At 44.8% G+C, this 22,430-nt stretch overlaps 1 protein-coding gene across 1 annotated transcript in view; it reads left to right on the top strand.

Annotated features, from left to right (window-relative positions):
- LOC126355669 (frizzled-5-like) overlaps window positions 1-22,430 on the top strand; it is a 1,025,468-nt gene that overhangs the window by 804,783 nt on the left and 198,255 nt on the right. The window lies entirely within an intron of this gene.

Below are 22,430 nucleotides of genomic sequence, written 5' to 3'. Positions count from 1 at the left end.
CGATCGTGTGCTCAGCGGCAACTGTCGTCATGCTTGGCGTCCCAGGTTCCCAGACCTCAGTCCGTGCGATTATTGGCTGTGGGGTTGCCTGAAGTCGCAAGTGTATCGTGATCGACCGACATCTCTAGGAATGCTGAAAGACAACATCCGACGCCAATGCCTCACCATAACTCCGGACATGCTTAACAGTGCTATTCACAACATTATTCCTCGACTACAGCTATTGTTGAGGAATGATGGTGGACATATTGAGCACTTCCTGCAAAGAACATCATCTTTGCTTTGTCTTATTTTGTTATGCTATTCTGATCAGATGGAGCGCCATCTGTCGGAAATTTTTTGAACTTCTGTATTTTTTTGGTTGTAATAAAACCCCATGTCATTCAAAGCATGTGTGTCAATTTGTACCTCTCTGTCTACATTATTCCGTGATTTATTCAGTTTTCAAATTTATACTGACTTTTTGATCACCCGGTATTTTTATTTTCAACAGTTTTTTGTTGTCATCTGAAACTGAACAACACGTATTCGAAACCAAGGGGACTAAAAGTAGAAATCTCTCCTTCGAAGAGAAAAGAACCTCTTTTGAATGTCTACTCTTACAAACTACTAGAAAACATACAATAAAAACGATTACTTAAATTTTGTTCATAGTCGCCTACCTTGACCTAACATTATACAAAATTCGAAGTGGCTCATTCAGAGCCATTCGCACGGTATCACTTAACACCACCTAGTCTCCACGCGCAGTACGTAACTTCATACTGCGAATATGGAGAAATGGTCGCTGCAGAAATTTAATCACTGTTACTATACTACTGCGACATTTCAATAACTAATACTACTCAGTCACGATAACATAGTGCAAATCTTACCTTCTTTCACTGTTGCTTTGTGTCTTTGAGGACAAACTCACTACTACGTTGGATACATCTACATGATCTACATGTACGTGATTACTCTGCTATTCACAATAAAGTGCCTGGCAGAGGGTTCAATGAACCACCTTCAAGTTGTCTCTCTACCGTTCCATTCTCGAACGGCACGCGGGAAAAATGAGTACTTAAATTTTTATGTGCGAGCCCTGATTTCTCTTTTTTTTATCGTGATGATCATTTATCCCTACGCAGGTGGATGCCAACAGAATGTTATTGCAATCGGAGGAGAAAATTGGTGATTGAAATTTCATGAGGTGATCCCGTCGCAACGAAAAACGCCTTTGTTTTAATGAATGCCACTCCATTTCACGTATCATGTCTGTGACTCTATCTTCCCTATTTCGCGATAATACAAAACGAGCTGCCCTTCTTTGTACTTTTTCGATGTCATCCGTCAGACCCACCTGATGCGGATCCCACACCGCACAGACCGAGCGAGGTGGCGCAGTGGTTAGACACTGGACTCGCATTCGGGAGGACGACGGTTCAATCCCGCGTCCGGCCATCCTGATTTAGGTTTTCCGTGATTTCCCTAAATCGCTCCAGGCAAATGCTGGGATGGTTCCTTTCAAAGGGCACGGCCGACTTCCTTCCCCGTCCTTCCCTAATCCGATGAGACCGATGACCTCACTGTCTGGTCTCCTTCCCCAAACCAACCAACCACACCGCACAGCAATACTCCAGAATAGGGCGGGCAAGCGTGGTGTAAGCAGTCTCTTTAGTAGACCTGTGGCGCCTTCTAAGTGTTCTGCCAATGAATCGCAGTCTTTGGTTTGCTCTACCCACAATATTATCTATGTGATAGTTCCAATTTAGGTTCAAAAATGGTTTAAATGGCTCTGAGCAATATGGGACTTAACATCTGTGGTCATCAGTCCCCTAGAACTTAGAACTACTTAAACCTAACTAACCTGAGGACATCCCACACATCCATGCCCGAGGCAGGATTCGAACCTGCGACCGTAGCAGTCGCGCGGTTCCGGACTGAGCGCCTAGAACCACTAGACCACCGCGGCCGGCCCAATTTAGGTTATTTGTAATTGTAATCCCTAAGTATTTAGCTGAATTTGTGTGACTTATCGCGTAATCGAAATTTAGCTGATTTCTTTTAGTACTCAAGTGAATAACTTCACACTTTTCTTTATTTAGGGTCAACTGCCACTTTTCGCACCATACAGATATCATATCTAAATCATTTTGCAAGGAGTTTTCAAGGAGTTCCGGAAAAACGTGTTTAATAACTCTGCTTTAGTAGCACTCTCATCATTGACTTCACCGTTCTTATCGCACAGTGAAGGTATTGATTGCGTCTTGCCACTGGTGTGCTTTTTGTATGACCAGAATCGCTTTGGGTTTTCTGCCAGATTTCGAGACAGAATTTCGTTGTGTAAATTATTAAAATCATCTCGCATTGAAGTACACGCTATATTTCGAACTTGTGTAAAAATTTGCCAATCTTGGAGATTTTGCGTTCTTTTAAATTTGGCATGCTTTTTTCGTTGCTTCTGCAACAACGATGTGGCCCGTTTTGTGTACCATGGGGGATCAGTACCACCACTTATTAATTTATGTGGTGTATCTCTCTCAATTGCTGTTGATACTATCTTTGAAATTATTCCACATCTTTTCTGCGCTTACGTGATCAAATCAGAAGCAGTGCAGACTGTCTCTTAAAAAGGCGTTAAGAGCATTTTTATCAGCTTTTTAAAATAAATACACTTTGCGTTTCTTTTTGATGGTTGTAGGTGTTACGGTATTGAGCGTAGCAGTAACTGCCTTGTGGTCGCTAATCCCTGTATTCGTCACAACACTCACTATTTGTCCAGGGTTGTTTGTTGCTTAAAGGTCAAACATGCTTTTGCAACCATTTACGCTTCGAGTGGGCTCATGAACTAACTGTTCAAAATAATACACTTAACGACTGCTACAGTGCTTCCATTGTCAATACGTGGCAGAGGAATCGAGCTGGCCCATCGATAGCAACCTTCTCCTAAATGCCAATTTCTATTCTGGTGCTGAATGGCGGTTCTCCAGATTGCTATCGAAGGGAATTGAGGAATGCAGAGGAAAAGACGTGTGCAAGTTTGCTTAAAATTATGGAGTTCTGGCGGGCAAGATTGTCGGTTGTGACGTAAAATACGATAATTACGGTGCGTGTGGCAGCCCTGCGTGTCGAGCGTTTACGGGCTTCGGCAACTCGGAGAGCAAAAGCGTCGCGTGACGAATCTAATAATGGCTGCGTACGGCTGCGTAACGGCAACGCATGCATAACGGAAGTCCAGCCGTGTCCTCCCGGCGGGGAACCAAATGTGTCGAAGGGGAGCACGCAGAAATTGCGTGTCGCGAAACCGTAGCGAAACTCAAGCAGTCTCGCTGCTGTTTCTTTGAGGCAGAATGATTTGCACCAGACTTCCGAGCCGTCACGGAGGCGTACAGCCACTCTTCCCTGCAGCCCGAACAGCGAACACGTGACAGAGGCAATCGAGGAAAGTGCAAACAAAATGGCGGCGCGGCATCAAACCCAGAAACTTGTAAACTGTGATTTGCGCCGACCGTCAGACATCGTGCTGGTATATATTCACGATAGGCTCAGTTGAAAGAATGATAAAAAGTTCCGGTTTCACTCCCAGTGCACCATGTAATCGTTTAGAATAACGTCAATCACATTGTCCAGGGAAGTGTGAACATAAATTCATCGCTAGTTTAGCATGTATCTCCGTTCAAATATTTTAAATTACATTATTGTCTAGCTAATGGCAGCTCTTATCTAATTTACTACTTTTGCTAGAAACAAACTGTCATTTCCAAGCGGAAATTAAGATCCCATTATAAGATTACATAGTCATTCTCACTGATGGTGGGGCAGCAACTACATCCTTATCGCAAATAACTTCTGCAAACGGTATCGCCAAATGATTTTGAATCTGGAATTCAATTCTGTCAATGGATCATCCAGTGCAGTACTGTAGTGATGAAATTCCTACAGGTTGTTTCCTTAATGGGTGGCAACGACCTTGCCACAGTGGATACACCGGTTCCCGTAAGATCACCGAAGTTAAGCGCTGTCGGGCCGTGGCTGGCACATGGATGGGTGACCATCGAGGCCGACATGTGCTGTTGCGATTTTTCGGCGTGCACTCAGCCTCGTGATTCCAATTGAGGAGCTACTCGACCGAACAGTACCGGCTTCGGTCAAAGAAAACCATCATAACGACTGGGAGAGCGGTATGCTGACCACACGCCCCTTCTATCTACATCCTCACTGAGGATGACACGGCGGTCGGATGGTCCCGGTGGGCCACTTGTGGCCTGAAGACGGAGTGCTAATAAAGTTTCCTTAATGGATGAGACCTCTCTCAACCTCGACGGTGTTTTTGAGTGCCGCAATAGCTGTAAGTGGAGTGGTGAAAATCCACACGCCACGTTTGTCTCACATCACAAGCAATGATTCTTTATAAGCGTGCAAGTAAAATTCGGGTACTGAGCGAGCGAGAGTTTTGTTAGCTATTCCCTTTACTTGTGAATAGGCGAACAAATCCGTTACTGGTCGATTACCCTTTTCGTGACAAAACATTGGAAAGAGTAACAACCGTAAAATGCTTAAAAGGAGTCACAACATTCTAGCAAAGAAGATGCCAGACTTGGATTCATTGGAAGAATTTTCAGGCTGAATTAACAGAAGTGATACAGAAAACCCAACGATAACGGCACGTTTTGTCATAGGATCGTTTAGTCAGCGCGAGCGTTTTATGAAGATGCTCAATCAACTCCAGTGGCAGAGGCTTCAAGAGAGATTTTGTGCAGTGCGGAAACGTTCAAAAAATGGTTCAAATGGCTCTGAGCACTATGTGACTTAACATCTGAGGTCATCAGTCCCCTAGAACTTAGAACTACTTGAACCTACCTAATCTAAGGACATCACACACATCCATGCCCGAGGCAGGATTCGAACCTGCGACCGTAACAACAGCGCGGTTCCGATCTAAAGCACCTAGAACCGCTCGGCCACAGCGGCCGGCGGAAAGGTTCACTAGTGTAATACCAAGAGGAGACGTGTCGGGAAGAACCAGGCAGCATATTACTTCATCCCAGATAAATCTCGCTAAAAGACCGCAACGAGAAAATCAGAGTTAATACAGAGCCTCAAAGTCGTTGTTCTCATCAGTCATTCGGGAATGGAACAGCGAAAGGGGAAGAAGATATGAATACTACAAGTACGCTCCAGCACACACCTGGACCAGAGGATACAGTCAGATCCATGTAAACATAGCCCAGACCATTATGGAGCCACCATCAGCTTGCACATGCCTTGTTGTCAACTTCGGCCATGGCTTCGTAGGGTCTGCGCCACACTCGAATCCTACCATCAACTCCTACCAACTAAAATCGGGATTCATCTGACCAGGACACGGTTTTCCAGTCGCCTGGGGTCCAACTAATATGGTCACGAGCCCAGGAGAGGCGCTGCAGGCGATGTCGTGCCATTAGCAAAGGCTCTCGGATCGGTCGTCTGCTGTCATAAGCCATAAATGCCAAATTTCTTCGTGTTGTCCTAACTGACACGTTCGTCGTACTTTCCACACTATGCTCGGCACACTCTTGACACTGTGGATCTAAGAATACCGAATTCTCTAACGATTTTTAAAATGGAATGTCCCATGCGTCAGGCTCCTACGCATTCAAAGTCTATTAATTCCCGTCACGTGACCATAATCACATCGAAAACCGTTTCACATGAATCGCCTGAGTACAAACGACAGCTCCGCCAATGCACTACCCTTTTATATCTTGCGTACGCGATACTGGTGCCATTTTCAAGTGTGCATATCGCTATCCCATGACTTCCTGTTACCGCATTGTAAACACCAAGGGTATTAGAGAGTGTGAGACAATATTTTTCGCAACGGTGTAATGCGTGCGTTCAAGCTGGTGGTTATCACTTTGAAGAGATGCTGCAAGTTTATAAGAGGGTTGGAACTTTAATAGTTGCAACTATATATGTACAGCTCGTAGAAAACAGATACGTGTTTCCAAGTTTTAATGACCTTCAAAGTAGTCACCAGCATTGTGTATAACCCGTTGCCAGCGATGTGCAAGTCGTAGGATACTCTTAGCAGTTCCAGTTGTGTTGACAGTTCGAGCGGCACAGTCTATTGCCCGACCAGTTTGTAGCAGTTCTGAAGCGAATGCTGTGAAGTGTCCTTCAGTTTAGAAATCGAGTTGAACTTACGAGGGCTTAAGTCAAGGGAGAGCAGTAGGTGGTATAGCACTTAGCAGCCCCATCAAATCAGTAACAGCTTGCACCGTACGTGCTTGAGCATTGTCCTGCATAATGATGCTCAGGTCCTGAAGATATGACATCACTTCTGTCTCTATGCTGTTCATTTTTGGAACACATCCTACGACCAGCTTGGAGAGAGAAGTGATGACACTTTCTGCAGACCTGACTATCACTTTGCAGGACAATTCTCAAACACGTACAGTGCAAGCTGTTACTGATGTGTTTGACTGATGGGCCTGCTAAGTGCTATACCACATACTGCACTCTCCTGACTTAAGCCCCCATCAGTTCAACTTGATTTCTAAGCTGAAGGAAACACTTCACGGCGTTCGCTTCAGAACTGCTACAAATTCGTCGGGCAATAGCCCGCTCCACTCGAACTGCCAACAAACCTGGCACTGCTGAAAGTATCCTACAACTTCCACAGCACTGGCAACGGGTTATACACAGTGCGGTGACTGCTTTGAAGGTCAGTAAAACTCTGAGACACGTATCTATTTTGTACGAGCTGTAAATAAATAGTTGCCACTATTATAGTTCCCACCCTTCGTATTATTGCTATAATATTTAAGCTGTTTATGCCAACAAATATTCTTTTCTGATCATGGGCACCTCATCTAATAGCACTCAGTTTAGGAACCTCTACGATCTGTCTACATTGAACGCTAAGGGTTTTGGACTTCCTGTGTAACTGCACTGACGGAAATTGGAAGCGGCAGTGGGATGTATATCAGACTTGGTGGAATTGATGTGCATCAGCAACACCAATAGGCGGTATGACCCCAAGGTCCGAAAACACTCTTGTATTCATTGCGGCATGGAGGCAAACAGGGTCGAAATTGTCATCTTGAGGAATTCTTGCCGTGCCTCATACATATTGCTCAGTTCATGAAGATTACTGGCAGTAGGATGGTAAGAAGGGTACGTCCTCCCATCGCTGAACATACTCTACGAGTGACAAATCAGCGGACCCAGTAGGCGAGTCAGGAGCCATACATTCCTCAAATCTGCTGGATTATGACATTTGACTCCATGCTCTTGAAGAGTACGACAATAGCGTTAAACAGTCTTGCCACATACTGGTGAGCTTTCAGCCTCCATTCAATAATTGCCAAATCAGTCTTGTTCTCATAACCAATAGCGTCTCACACCACGGTTCCGGAAAGAGGAATCGCTGCTTCCTGTGACCTTTCAGCTGGGCGTCTATGGAAACGTTGTCGTCGGTCTGGCCATCCAACCAGAAGCGGCACTTACTGCTGCCACTCAGTGACACGGTCGACTCTGGCCGTACACCATTCAAGTTTCTTTTGTATTTGGTCTGGAGTCGGTGAGAAACGAAGCATGACAACTAGAGATCTCAACCCAGATTCCAGTGACCTGTTCCCGACGGTTCGTGGTGGCGCTATGCGTTTAATCTCTGGCCTGATTTCACTTATTGTCATACGTCTCTTTGCCAGAGCGATTCAAATAACCCTATGATCTTCTGATGACGTTGTCCGTCTGGAAGGACCCGTGCCTGTTCTTCTTTCCGCACTGTTGTGGTGAATGTTGTCCTCGACCGCCAGTGTTCGTTAGAGACAAGGGCACCGCCAGGAGTGCTCCAGCAAGTGTGGCAGAACCGCTGTTATTTTCAGTATACATAAATGATCTGGCGACAACGTAGGCAGCAGTCTGCGCTTGTTTGCTGATGATACTGTGGTGTACGGGAAGGTGTCTAAGTTGAGTGCTGTGGGAGGATACAAGATGACTTAACAAAATTTCTAGTGATTATGATGAATGGTAGCAAGGTCTAAATGTAGAAAAATGTTAGCTAACGCGGATGAGATGCAAAAACAAATCCACACTGTTCGAATATAGCGTTAGCAATGTCCTGTTTGACGTAGTGATGTCTTTTAAATACCTGGAAGTGAGATTGCAAAGCGATATGAAATGGGACGAGCATATGGGGACTGTAGTAAGAAAGGCGAATGGTCGACTTGCATTTATTGGGAGAACGTTAGGGTAGCGTCTTTCTTCCGTAAAGGACACAGCATATATTCCTGAGTTCAAATGTGTGTGAAATCTTATGGGACTTATCTGCTAAGGTCATCAGTCCCTAAGCTTACACACTACTTAACCTTAATTATCCTAAGGACAAACACACACAACCATGCTCAAGGGAGGACTCGAACCTCAGCCGGGACCAGCCGCACAGTGCATGACTGCAGCGTCTTAGACCACTCGGTTAATCCCGCGCGGCGTTGTCTTGAGTACTGTTGTAGTATCCGAGATCTACACCAAGTCGGATCAGAGGAAGACATCGAAGCAAATTAGAGGAGCTCTGCTAGATTTATTACTTCTAAGTTCGAACAAAATGCAAGTATTACGGAAATGCTTCGGGAACTGAGGTGAGAATCTGTGGTGGGAATGCAATTTTCTTTTCGAGGAACTTTGATGAGAAAATTAAGAGAACTGGTATTTAAAGCTGCCGCAAAATACATTTTGCGTAAGGATAAGGTACGAGATACGAGAAATTAGGTCACATATGAAGGCATATAGCCAGTCGTTTCTCCCTCGCTGTATTTGCTAGTGGAACGGGAAAGAAAATGACCAGTAGTTGTACAGGGTACCCCCCGCCATGCACCGAACGGTGGCTTGAGGAGTGTGTATGGATATGCAGATGTAGAAACCGTCTCATCACCACTCGTTCTGCGGTCGTTGATTTGCAACCCACTGTCTATTGATATACTCCCACGACCCTTGTTTCAATGATTCGACTTTTCTCAAAGTGCATGGCGATAAGCAGCACGCCCACATCATCTCAGCATGCTATCTTGCTATTTAAGACTGCAAAGATCCAGAGACGTTATACACACCCACTAGCCGTCACGCACGCATTGAATCAGCATATCCCAGAGACATGGAAATACTTGAGTGCTGCAAGACTTCGTTCTTCAGGCATTGTATGTGTAAAGTTGCCTAGTCAGAAGCCCCACGTTAGCTGTGGACCAACACTGGTCGGAAATGGTGCCGAGCGAGAGCTACGCGAGAGCAGTGAGCGATGGAAGCGGTTAACACGTTCCACCTCCCTTCCTTAACCCCTCCTCCACCCCCCTCCCATCCACCCCCACCACCGCGACGCCACAGCTGCCGCCGGGCACGCAGGGCAAACACAGCCCCGTGCTCCGTAGTGTCCTGTACATACAGAGAGGCCACGAGCGGACACCGCCTCTGTGCCGGACTCACGGCTGCTGCTGACGGCTTTACGGTTCACTCGCTGCTATCTCGTACCTGACTAATAATGCCGCTAATGCGTTGCCAACTCTACTGATCTGCAGACCCCATCATGCATTTTTTTTAAAAACGTGTTAAACGTAACGCGGGAAAAATGTAAAATTATGGTTTACCGTCCTGTCCGTGACCGGGTCATTAGCTACGGAGTGAAAGCTCAGATACAGGAGGATACGGAAAGAAATCAGTTAGGCGCTTTCAAGGGAACTATACCGAAATGTCCTGGCCATATGGAGATTAGCAGCAATGTCATACCGAAAGCGAATCCGCTGTATTGTGTACACACACACACACACACACACACACACACACACACAGGGTGAACTAAGTGAGTTGAATAATTTGAAAATTTCGTTAACAGTTCTAAGTGTATAGGGGGTTTTACAATTCCTATTCCAGATTTCGAGGGCCCATAGGAGGGACTTAATAGATAAAATTTTGGAAAGGTATCCACGTCGGGAAATCTACCATTCGGATGGAAAATAAGTTTGTAATTCAGATCACTTTCAAATCTCTCGCTACGCTACCAGTGGACACAAAGTACTCCGACTTTTTGTGACGTGATGATGACAGATGTTAAGCAAACATTCTTCTGCTCTCACGAACTGAATTTTATGATATACATGGCTTTGGAGCTGGTTCGCCGTTGAGCAAACACCGACAAAAGAGCTTCAGCCTCAAAATGAGAACTATATGTACGCACATCAAAAAAAGTTTTGTATCACACGTGTTCCCAGAACTCCTAAAGATAGACTTTGACTGTGGATATTGCATCACAGACACAGTCCCTTTGACTGTCCAGAGATGTCGCTAAACCCGCCCAAATATGTAAACAACCATGCACGAGCAGCGCCTGTTAGATGGCGGAGGTCTCACAGCCGATTGAGTTCCAGTCATTCCACCAGGAAGGAGGTACACGGCGCGTGTTGTCTGTAGTTCAACCATGCCTAGACGGTCAATACCGCGGTTCGATTGCGTCCGCATTGTTACCTTGTGCCAGGAAGGGCTTTGAACAAGGGAAGTGGCCAGGCGTCTCGGAGTTACCCAAAGCGATGTCGTTCGGACATGGAGTGCTTACAGAGAGACAGGAACTGTCAATGACATGCCTCGCTCAGGAGGGTCAAGGGCTACTACTGCAGTGGATGACCGCTATCTAAGGCTTATGCCTCGGGAAGACCATCACAGCAACGCCACCATGTAGAATAATGCTTTTCGTGCAGCTACAGGATGTCGTATTACGACTCAAACTGTGCGCCATAGGCTGCATGATACGCAACTTCACTCCCGACGACCATGGTGAGGTCCATCTTCGCAACCACGACACCATGCAGTGCGGTACAGATGGGCCCAACAATATGCCGAATGGAGCGCTTAGGATTGGCGTCACGTCCTCTTCACCGATGATTGTCGCATATGCCTTCAACAAGACAATCGTTGGAGACTACCCAGTCAGGCTGAACGCCGTAGACACATTGTCCAGCGAGTGCAGCAAGATGGAGATTCCCTGCTGTTTTGAGTCATTATGTGGGGTCGACGTAAGCTGCTGGTGGTCATGGAAGGCGCCGTACGATACGTGAATGCCGTGCTCCGACTGATAGTGCAACCATTCGCGCCCCCATCGTGCACATCTTGTGAATGACGTCCTTCAGGACAACAGCATCACTCGACTAGAGTGGCCAGCATGTTCTCCTGACATGAACCGTGTCGAAAATGCCTGGGACAGACTGGGACCAACCACTCTGACGGATCTACGGGAATTGCGTTGAGGAGTGCAACAACCTCGACAAAAAGTATCTCCATGAACTTCTGGATAATATACCAAGATGAATACAGACATTCATCAAAGCAAGAGGACGTGCTACTGAGTATCAGGGGCACCGGTGTGTACAGCAATCTGGACGACTATCTCTGAAGGTCTCGCTGAAATGGTGGAAATGATGTTTATGTTGATCTCTATTCCAGTTTTCTGTACAGGTTCATGAGCTCCTAGAACCGAGTACAGGTTCCGGAACTCTCGGAACAGAAGTGATGCAAAACTTTTTTGACGTGTGTATTTGGCCACACAGAAGGACTACTCTTCTTTCATTAATACTCTTGAGTCTCTTCCCAACAATCGCAGTACCATTCTATTGCTGATTATCTCCATACTGCCTTGCCCAAGCTTTTGTCGCCACGAAGTTTTGCACGCTTTCGCAGTTATTCACTTGTCGGGAGTCACTTATTGTCAAATTGCAACTCTCGTGTGTGCGGTCTCGTGTGCTAACGATGTTAGTGCCACGCCGATATTATCTTTGGTTAGAGACTGTAGTTATACATACCAAAAACGTGACTTTGGGAACGTGTCTCGTACATTTCTTTACAATATTGTTTTTAAATGATTTGTAATAAATATGCGTCACAGTATTTCAAATAATTAGTATTGAAAATAAAATGACAAAATATACACATTTACAAAATTGCGAAAAGAAATACTATGAAAAATGTGTTCTGTTATAAAAGCCGCGCTGATTATTATAGGCCGCGCATTTCGCGCCGTGTTGAGCCGGACCAGCCTAGATCGTAAGCAGGGGAACGTAACGTCGCACAGCCATCTAGAAAGCTGTGTTGGAAAGTGACGCATTTTTGTGTCTTCCTGCTGCCAGATAGGTCTGTTAACAGCCTTTGCGAATCAGTAAACAGAGAGCGGGCAGCCTTTGAGGATGTTGTCGGGCTGGACGCGATGTTGTGACGCACCGTTCTCCCAGCTGACGGCTCATCACTCACTCTCCTCGCGGCACGTGTTCCAGAAAACAGGGCGGCCTCTCACAATGACCCACCTTGCGTCATCAGTCCACGCACACGCGGAAGGCAGAATACTTGCTCAGACTCGCGATTTGAGACTGAAAGAGCCTTAGTTACAGAAACTGCGAATCGGCTCCAAGGTGCCAGTAACTTGGAAGGATGACTTATTACATAGGCTTAGGGGGCACAGTCGAGATACCCATTTAATCATTAGCCGCAATGCCAGATTAGATATTTGCGACAGTGTTACAATAAAAAAGTATGTACCGCAACCAGCCACAATGTTTAAGATTATTAATCTTATGAAATTAAGTTACTAACGAGACGTTTCGATGCACAAGTGTTGAGCATCAGGCGTTAAGACGTACGAACAGTTTAAATATTATTTATGTTTCTAATACCATTAACTAGACTACTACTAATTTCTCAAGCAGCAAGAGTCTTCATTAGGTCCAGAGCATATGCCTTCTTACGTGGAAATGGAAAATATGCATGTTGTATTTCTTGGCAGAAGAGGTACTGTCAAAAAAAAAAAAAGTCAAAAGTGTGTGAAATCTTATGAAACTTAACTGCTAAGGTCATCAGTCCCTAAGCTTACACACTACTTAACCTAAATTATCCGAAGGACAAACACACACACCCATGCCCGCGGGAGGACTCGAACCTCCGCCGGGATCGGTGCTGTCATGTTGATGTTTGTGGTGGTACTAAGGTCGTGACTTCCTGCATGTACGTCTGTTGACTGCTGCGGAGCCGACCGGGGTGGCCGAGCGGTTCTAGGAGCTTTAGTCTCGAACCGTGCGATCGCTACGGTCGCAGGTTCGAATGCTGCCTCGGGCATGGGTGTGTGTGATGTCCTTAGGTTAGTTAGGTTTAAGTAGTTCTAAGTTCTAGGGGACTGATGACCTCAGATGTTAAGTCCCATAGTGCTTAGAGCCATCTGAACCATTTTTTGACTGCTGTGGGTGTCGAGCATTAGTGTTCGTTTCCGTAGAACATATCTGCGCTGTTTCCAATGAGTTTTCACATTACACAATTTCCTTAAAGTCTAATACAGCACATCGCACTAGTACCTAATAATTCGAAGTAGGCTATATGTGTTCCTAACGGGTGATCAAGATATTTTTTTGCACAGTTTATCACGATGTGAAGACGATATAACCGTCATCTAAACACTGCTCACTCTGAAATTTATTTTGCAGTCAAAGATGTTATAGACTGGCAGAGATGCTTCACATACTTTCCTCTTGCGTGATACACAGTCTAGTAAGCAATAATATGTGACACACAGAATTGTTTCGCTATTGCACTAACGTATGAGCTAATTTATACAACGGTATGCTTACGATGAGGAATGTTATGACAGGTGTGTATCTTTTCTAATTAAAGGCGGTTCTTGAAGTTTTATAAGCAAGTTCTCACGAAATTTACGGTATCTTTCATCGAAAGTTCGTAACGTTTTTCTTTCGCATGTGCGTATTCCGGTTGCTATGGGTTTATTATCGCTTTTCATTTTTATTTGTAGTTCACTATTGCTGTTTGAGTTTACATATTGTCATTTGTAGGTATTAAGTGGAGCTGTGGGTTCTAGAAAATGAGTGACAGCGGAGAAATTGGAACATTTCCGACATATTCTTCTCTCTGAGTTCAGTAGAGTGGCGATAGCAGCGGAGGCAGCAAGAAACATTTGTGCCGTGTATGGTAATAATGCCATAGGACAGGGCATGGTAAGAGAATGGTTTTGAGAGTAGTGACTCCCCACGCTCAGGAAGACCTTGGGGGTTTGAAGAAGATAGTTTTGACAGACTGATCCACAATGATCGACGTCATTGTGCTCGAGAACGGGCAAACGTAATGAACTGTGATCATTTCACCATCGTGCGCATTTGAACGGAATGGGAAAGTTTCAAAAATCGGGTTACAGTTATCGCATGCCATAATCCAAAATTCACAAAAATCACCGGGTTCGTGGCCATGCGCGTGTCTCTGCTTGCTTGCCATCAAGTGGCTCGTAAACAACCACCGGTGACGAGAAATGACGTCTTTATGCTAACATAAGGAATGGTTGAGCCCATACAAGGCTGTAACTCCCTGTACAAAGACCTGCGAGCATCCAGAAAAGATAATGCTATGCATCTGATGTAACAGCGATGATGTGGTGTACTACTAATTTCTTCCCCCGAGGATTTACTATCACTGCTGACATTTACTGAAACGTCTTGCAGACGCAATCGAAGAACAATGGTAGAGGTTTAATACCGCTTCAGTTGTAAATTTCTTTTATTTTCACACGACCGGTTTCTGACTGTTATAAGCCCATCTTCAGGTGCCGTAGCTGTGCTGTGGGGTGTGCTGACTCCCTGGTCTGCTCTCATAGGCAGCACTCGCGGCGCCCGGGGACCACAGCACAGCTACAACACCTGAAGATGGACTTATAACAGTCCGAAACCGGTCGTGTGAAAATAAAGAAATTTATAATTGAAGCGGTATTTTCAGCCTCCGCTATAATGCTTGTTGCAGATGTTCTTACAACAGGATTGTTGGAAGAACAGTGACCAGGAAGGGTGGGTGAAGTGATGCGACTCCACGACAACGCCAGTCCGCATTCTGCTAGACCGACGAGTGGGAAGTCCTTCCGCACTCACCTTATTCTCTTCTTCCTGCGCCCTCAGATTTTCATCTTTCCCCTCTCTACCGCACAACCTTCTAGGACCTTCCCGTCCGGATGAACACGTGCTCCGAACGGGCTCGACGAATTCTTCGCCTCACAAATCACTTGTTTTCTACAGCTGCGGACTCGAAAAGTTACCCCAGCGTTGGCAGACTGTTCTAAATAGTGAATGAGAATATATTATTGATGGATAAAGTTTCTGTTATGTGTATCTGTCGCACAACTTTGTACATGGCTGACGTTTGCAGCAACCGTATATACAAATTTGAAAAATATGTAAAAATCAGCCAACCGGTTGCATAGGTTTTCTATATACCTTGACCAGGTTTCGTCACCTCTAAGGGTGACTTCATCAGAAGGTAAGGTAATTACCTGTGTTTAGGACCTTCATTCAAAGTACAAATACATCAGGAAGAAGATCCTAAACACAGGTAATTACCTTACCTTCTGATGAAGTCACCCTTAGAGGTGACGAAACCTGGTCAAGGTATATAGAAAACCTATGCAACCGGTTGGCTGATTTTTACACATTTTTCAAAAATGTATCTGTAGCGTTTATTTAACTTCTGGGAAAACGCAACGAACTTATGCACCAGCCCTATAGAGTGGCAGAGATGTTCCACTTACTTTCCACTTGCGTGATGCACAGTGTAATAAGCAATAATGAGCCGCTTACATTATTGTTTCGCTATTACAGTAACTTATGAGCTAATACGAGGGTTGGAACTTTAATAGTGACAACTATTTATTTACAGCTCGTACAAAATAGATACGTGTTTCAAAGTTTTACTGACTTTCAAAGTAGTCACCACCATTGCGTATAACCCGCTGCCAGCGACGTGGAAGTCGTACGATACTCGTAGCAGTGCCAGTTGTGTTGACAGTCCGAGCTGCGCGATCTATTGACCGACGAATTTGTAGCAGTTCTGAAGCGAATGCCGTCAAGTGTTTCCTTCGGTTTAGAAATCGGGCTGAACTCACGAGGGATTAAGTATGGGGAGTGCAGTATGTGGTATAGCGCTTAGCAGCCCCCTCAGTCAAACAAATCAGTAAGAGCTTGCACTGTACGTGCTTGAGCATTGTCCTGCAAAATAATGGTCAGGTCCTGGTCATCACTTCTGTCTCTAAGCTGGTCGTAGGTTGTGTTTCAAAAATACGCCAGGAATAAAATCAGTCTCACAGGTTTTTGACCGGTCGGTGTATAATAACTTACGTTAATGCTTAGTATATCGCTGTAGAACGATAATTTAAGCGATATAAGACCGCTCCAATATCTATTGATTGTGGCTTCAAATGGTTCAAATGGCTGTAAACACTATGGGACTTAACATCTGAGGTCACCAGTCTACTAGACTTAAACCTAACTGCCGGCCGGAGTGACCGTGCGGTTCTAGGCGCTACAGTCTGGAACCGCGAGACCGCTACGGTCGTAGGTTTCAATCCTGCCTCGGGCATGGAGGTGTGTGATGTCCTTAGGTTAGTTAGGTTTAAGTAGTTCTAAGTTCTAGGGGACTGATTTGCTCAGAAGTTGAGCCCCATAGTGCTCAAAGCCATTTGAACCATTTTTAAACCTAACTAAGGACATCACACATATCCATGCCCGAGGCAGGATTAGAACCTGCGACCGTAGTAGCAGCGCGGTTCCGGACTGAAGCGCCTAGAACAGCTCGTCCACCGCGGCCGCAGATTATGGCTTGAACACCGAGGAGAAAATGAATAAGGGAAACCATAATAGAAGTTACAGAGGAAGCAGAAAAAATAATAAAGAGCGCCGTCATAAGAAGAAGAGGAATGTAAGTGATATTAATGGCAAATGGACAACTGAGAAAGTGATACCAATGATCTTTCACACTCCTTAATCAGAATGTCTCGAGTCAAAAGACTACGACATGTGATGGGCAGTAGATATTTTACTTATTCTTTATTTATTTATTACAAACTGTTTTCCTCAGTGATAATGCTATCGGTGTTTAAGGCTCCTGTGTAGGAGCTGTCATTTGCCGACATTTATCTTTATTTTTTATTATAAAGTTTTTCGCTTCTATAGGGGCTTTCAAGCTGACATATGTACCGGGTGATCAAAAAGTCAGTACAAATTTGAAAACTTAATAAACCACTGATAATGTAGATAGAGAGGATAAAATTGACACACATGCTTGAAATGACATAGGTTTTTATTAGAACCACCCCATACTGGTAGACGCGTGAAAGATCTCTTGCGCGTGTCTTTTGGTAATGATCGTGTTCTCAGCCACTACTTTCGTCATGCTTGGCCTCCCAGGTCCCGAAACCTCAGTCCGTGCGATTATTGGCTTTGAGGTTACCTGAAGTCGCAAGTGTATCATGAATGACCGACATCTCTAGGGATGCTGAAAGATAACATTCGAAGCCAATGTCTCACCATAACTCCAAACATGCTTTACAGTGTTGTTCAGCCGGCCGCTGTGGACGAGCGGTTCTAGGCGCTACAGTCTGGAACCGCGCGACCACTACGGTCGCAGGTTCGAATCCTGCCTCGGGCATGGATGTGTGTGATGTCCTTAGGTTAGTTACGTTTAAGTAGTTCTAAATTCTAGGGGACTGATGGCCACTGCAGTTAAGACCCATAGTGCTCAGAGACATTTGAACCATATCGAACATAGGCAGTGGTCAGATTAATGTGATTGGGCCGTGCATTAGCCGTTATTTACATCTACAAATATACTCCGTAAACCACCATATTGTGCTTGAGGAATGGTATCTTGTACCGCTGCTAGTCATTTCCTTATATATATAAGGCTACAGCTATTGTTGAGGAATGACGGTGGACTTATTGAGAATTTCCTGTAAAGAACATCACAAACCTGCCGCTCTGTGCGGAGGCACGGTATCGAACCCCGTCCCCCCTCCACCCAGGACCACTGCAGCGTGTAAGGGGTCCGTAGGCCCTTACTATAACTTTGCACTCGGCGCAGGACGATAGGGCGGACAATCGATTGTGACGTGTTGCGAGAGCGAGTGTCGAGATGCGCCAGAGTGGTTGGCTGGAATGGTGTGTGTGGAGGCCATTACTGGAGTACAGGGTTGTTAACCGAGAAGGGTGTCACCATCGCCGTGGTTAGACCCCTAAGTAATAAATAAATACTGCGAAAGTGATGAAGTATCTTTATAAAAGTGACCAGTGACGTTACTAGTGCCGACATTTAGTTTGGCGTCAACCGCGCCGGCCTGACCTTGGATTGCAATGTTGGATGCAGTGATGGATTAGCGTGTGACGATAATGGCAAATGAAGAATGCCTGTGCTGAGGTTAGCCGTAATTAGATATGTATGACGAAGGCAGTGGCTGTGTCCTTATTGTGTTTTGAGAAGAATGTTGTTGTTGTTGTTGTTGTGTTCTTCAGTCCTGAGACCGGTTTGATGCAGCTCTCCATGCTACTCTATCCTGTGTAAGTTTCTTCATCTCCCAGTACCTACTGCAGCCTACATCCTTCTGAATCTACTTAGTGTATTCATCTCTTGGTCTCCCTTTACGATTTTTACCCTCCACGCTGCCGTTCAATACAAAATTGGTGATCCCTTGATGCCTCACAACATGTACTACCAACCGGTCCCTTCTTCCCGTCAAGTTGTGCCACAAACTCCTCTTCTCCCAAATTCTATTCAATACCTCCTCATTAGTTATGTGATCTACCCATCTAATCTTCAGCATTCTTCTGTAGCACCACATTTCGAAAGCTTCTATTCTCTTCCTGTCCAAACTATTTATCGTCCACGTTTCACTTCCATACAAGGCCACACTCCATACAAAAACTTTCTGAAACGACTTCCTGACACTTAAATCTATGCTCGATGTTAACAATATTCTCTTCTTCAGAAACGCTTTCCTTGCCATTGCGAGTCTACATTTTATATCTTCTCTACTTCGACCATCATCAGTTATTTTGCTCCCCAAATAGCAAAACTCGCTTACTACTTTGTCTCATTTCCTAATGTAATTCCCTCAGCATCACCCGACTTAATTCGACTACATTCCATTATCCTCGTTTTGCTTTTGTTGATGTTCATCTTATACCCTCCTTTCAAGACGCTGTCCATTCCGTTCAACTGTTCTTCCAAGTCCTTTGCCGTCTCTGACAGAATTACAATGTCATCGGCGAACCTCAAAGTGTTTATTTATTCTCCATGGATTTTAATACCTACTCCGAATTTTTCTTTAGTTTCCTTAACTGCTTGCTCAATATACAGATTGAATAACATCGGAGATAGGATAAAACCCTGTCTCACTCCCTTCCCAACCACTGCTCCCCTTTCATGTCCCTCGGCTCTTGTAACTGCCATCTATCTGCTTTCTGTACAAATTGTAAATAGCCTTTCGCTCCCTGTATTTTACCCTGCCACCTTCGGAATTTGAAAGAGAGTATTCCAATCAACATTGTCAAAAGCTTTCTCTAAGTCTACAAATGCTAGAAACGTAGGTTTGCCCTTCCTTAATCTAGCTTCTAAGATAATTCGTAGGGACAGTTTTGCCTCACGTGTTCCAACATTTCTACGGAATCCAAACTGATCTTCCCGAGGTCGGCTTCTATCAGGTTTTCCATTCGTCTGTAAAGAATTCGCGTTAGTATTTTTCAGCTGTGACTTATTAAACTGATAGTTCGGTAATTTTCACATCTGTCAACACCTGCTTTCTTTGAGAAGAATTAATAAAACTGTGGTAGTGTTCCTTATTACCATACATTCAGTATTATAGTATTGAACAGGACGAACTGGAAAGTAACAACTTCCGATTACCAGCCCCATTAGGCTCACGGTCATCTTAATAATAAATATTGGGCTGCTATTCGATCAGATCAGGTCGGGATAAAAACGGACGTGTTACAAATGTTTCCCGGATACATGGTGGAGTCCGCTGGCCGACACCCGTGGACACCTGGGAGTGTGTCCTCCAGCTGGTGTAGCTACTGATGCCAGCAGGTGGGCAGCGGCGCTGCAGACACGCCGTCTGACCTGTGAGCTGTGCGCGCCGCGGCGCGGCGGCAGACTAATGAGGCGGCGGCAGTCGGGAGGGTGGACCAGAGTTGGGGTCGCCGGCCAACCCCTCTGCCAGCAGCCCTCGTGCCGGCCAGATAACAATACGGCAGCGCAGCGGCGGCCATCCGCCACGGCGCCGCCCCTGGCAGCTGCACGCCGTCCACACGCTACTCCACCAGATTTATTACTCGCGGGCTCCGACGAAGCGCCACTTCACCACACTGTATCGATATTTCGTCACAAAATACACTACTGGCCATTAAAATTGCTACACCACGAAGCACGCCATCTTCGTGGTGTAGCAATTTTAATGGCCAGTAGTGTATTTTCTGCACGAAATATCGATACAGTGTGGTGAAGTGGCGCCCGCAAGTAATAAATCTGGAAACGGAGTGACCGTTAGTTATTTCATGAACGTTGAAGATATCTAAACATGATTTCCGAAAAAATGATAGAATGCGCAGTGCCACGTAATTTTGTTGCTTGGTTAACTCATGTAGAAACCAAATTCTTGAAGCGTAGAATGTCTTTAAGGGAATCCTATATCTTTCAAAGTATGCGAAGGCTCTTGAAAACACGAATACAGAAATGTAACGCTTCTTGAGATTGAGGTTGAATCTTTTAGCAAAACTGTCACAGAAAATGCTAAAGTTGGAAGGCGAGACCACTCGAAGCCTCTATTGCAATCTGAAATACGGCTCCCGCGTTATATTCACCAAGAAACAAGTTCTACACTAGTAAGATAAATTTCCTCTACGCCGAAGTGTATACAACCTAGGTACAGGGCCAACTAAGATTTTATAGGAAGGAGACAAAAAGTAAGTAAAGTATTTATTATTCCAAAAATAATCGCCACAATTGTTAATACATTCATCCCACTGTCAGAAAAGATGGTCAGTGTCTTCGTGGAAAAGTATTTACGGTTGCATGCGAAACCCTGATTTACTGAGGCGCGCACCTCTTCGTCTGAAGGAAATCGAGGCCACAAATGTCTTTATTCAGAGCTCCTAAATCGTACCGGGAGAGATCGGCATTGTATATGGAACATGTTGCCATGGTTGTTTCGACTACGCAGCAGAAACCCATACACATCTTCCATAGATCCCCGATCTTTCCCATGCGATTTCCAAATTGTTGGAGTGATGTTAGGCAATTCGTTATTCTCCTTTCCAGTACTCTCCATAGCCTTCGTCTGTGCAATATCTACCCTTAAGGCACATTCTGTGCTGAGTATGCTCTTCATTGCTATCATAACTTTTTCTATGTCTTCCTTACATCCAGCTAGAAGAGCTACATCGTCATGTGCGAAACTCAGCATTGTTGTCTGTTCCCCTCGCACTTTTATTCCTTTTCCGAGTATTTCTTGCAACTCCTTCATTCCTTCTTCGACGTACAAGTTGAACAGCAGTGGTTATAAGCCAAAGCGCTGGCTTACAACTGTCTTAACATGACCGTATCTTTCTTGAAGTTTCACTTTTGTTACTCCCATTTGCGTTCTGTTGAGGTTATAGATTATTCTGTATACTTAGAATTGGGAAAATCATATGCCGCTTTAAATTGTCGGTCACTTTTCCTCGGTTCATAAATAGTAGGAGGTGTTTTCATTATTTTTCAATTTGTCTTTCACAATCAACCGCAATGACAGCTTTGTTTCACGGTACTAATTAAATTCTTGAAATAAAACTTATTTTCGTCTGCTCGTCTTTAATGAGAGCCGGAAAAGATTTGCGAAATATGGCGATTCTCGTGAACGATTAGATGCACAGATGTATTTTGTACAACGTTGCTACATGGTTAAGCCTATAGAACAAGCACTAAGTGCCCATTTACATGCTAGGAGCGAATCGAATATCATGTTAATGTGTCCATCGTCAGTACAGTTCAAAGTAACTTTTATTGTCGAATAGTATCGGCTCTTGAACGACCGCCACAATTAAATCTCACGCATGTGCAATGAGCAATGAACGGCCTGACTGAACTAGAACCGTCATTTGTCTTCGACTAGGGGGCAAGTACCAACTGTCTTGAATATTTCTTTCAGTATGTGACTTAGTGGTTTTTCGGAATGCTACTCGGGGAGGGCATCTAAGGGATGGCCTGTTTTGGTCTCTAGGGCGCGTCGTGTGAAACATCGTAAAAACAACCAATCGTAGGTTTTCTTATGTGTGACGGATATGTCCCACAACAAGATCTCGTATTCCACTGGCAGTGTTATCGCACGATAAATTTGGCTTCTTAACTTTCGAAGCACTCGTTTTCGGACCAGAATTCCTTATCTCCTTCTCCACACTTCCTGGAGGTTTGTATCATTATCAAGGTGAAGCCACGCAGCTACTACTTAAACGCCAAGGCGTCTTCCGTGCACTATGCTTCTCGAAGGTGGAGTTCGAGCAAACGCAAATATTCTTCTTCTTTAGAAGAATCTCAACACTAATATATTCGGATTGAAGGAACTAACGAGTCTCTCTTCCCCGTAA

This window comes from Schistocerca gregaria, chromosome 3 (genome assembly GCF_023897955.1).
Source record: "Schistocerca gregaria isolate iqSchGreg1 chromosome 3, iqSchGreg1.2, whole genome shotgun sequence".
Lineage (NCBI taxonomy): Eukaryota > Metazoa > Arthropoda > Insecta > Orthoptera > Acrididae > Schistocerca > Schistocerca gregaria.
Note: the sequence above shows the minus strand (reverse complement) of the source record. Positions and strands in the feature narration are given on the sequence as shown.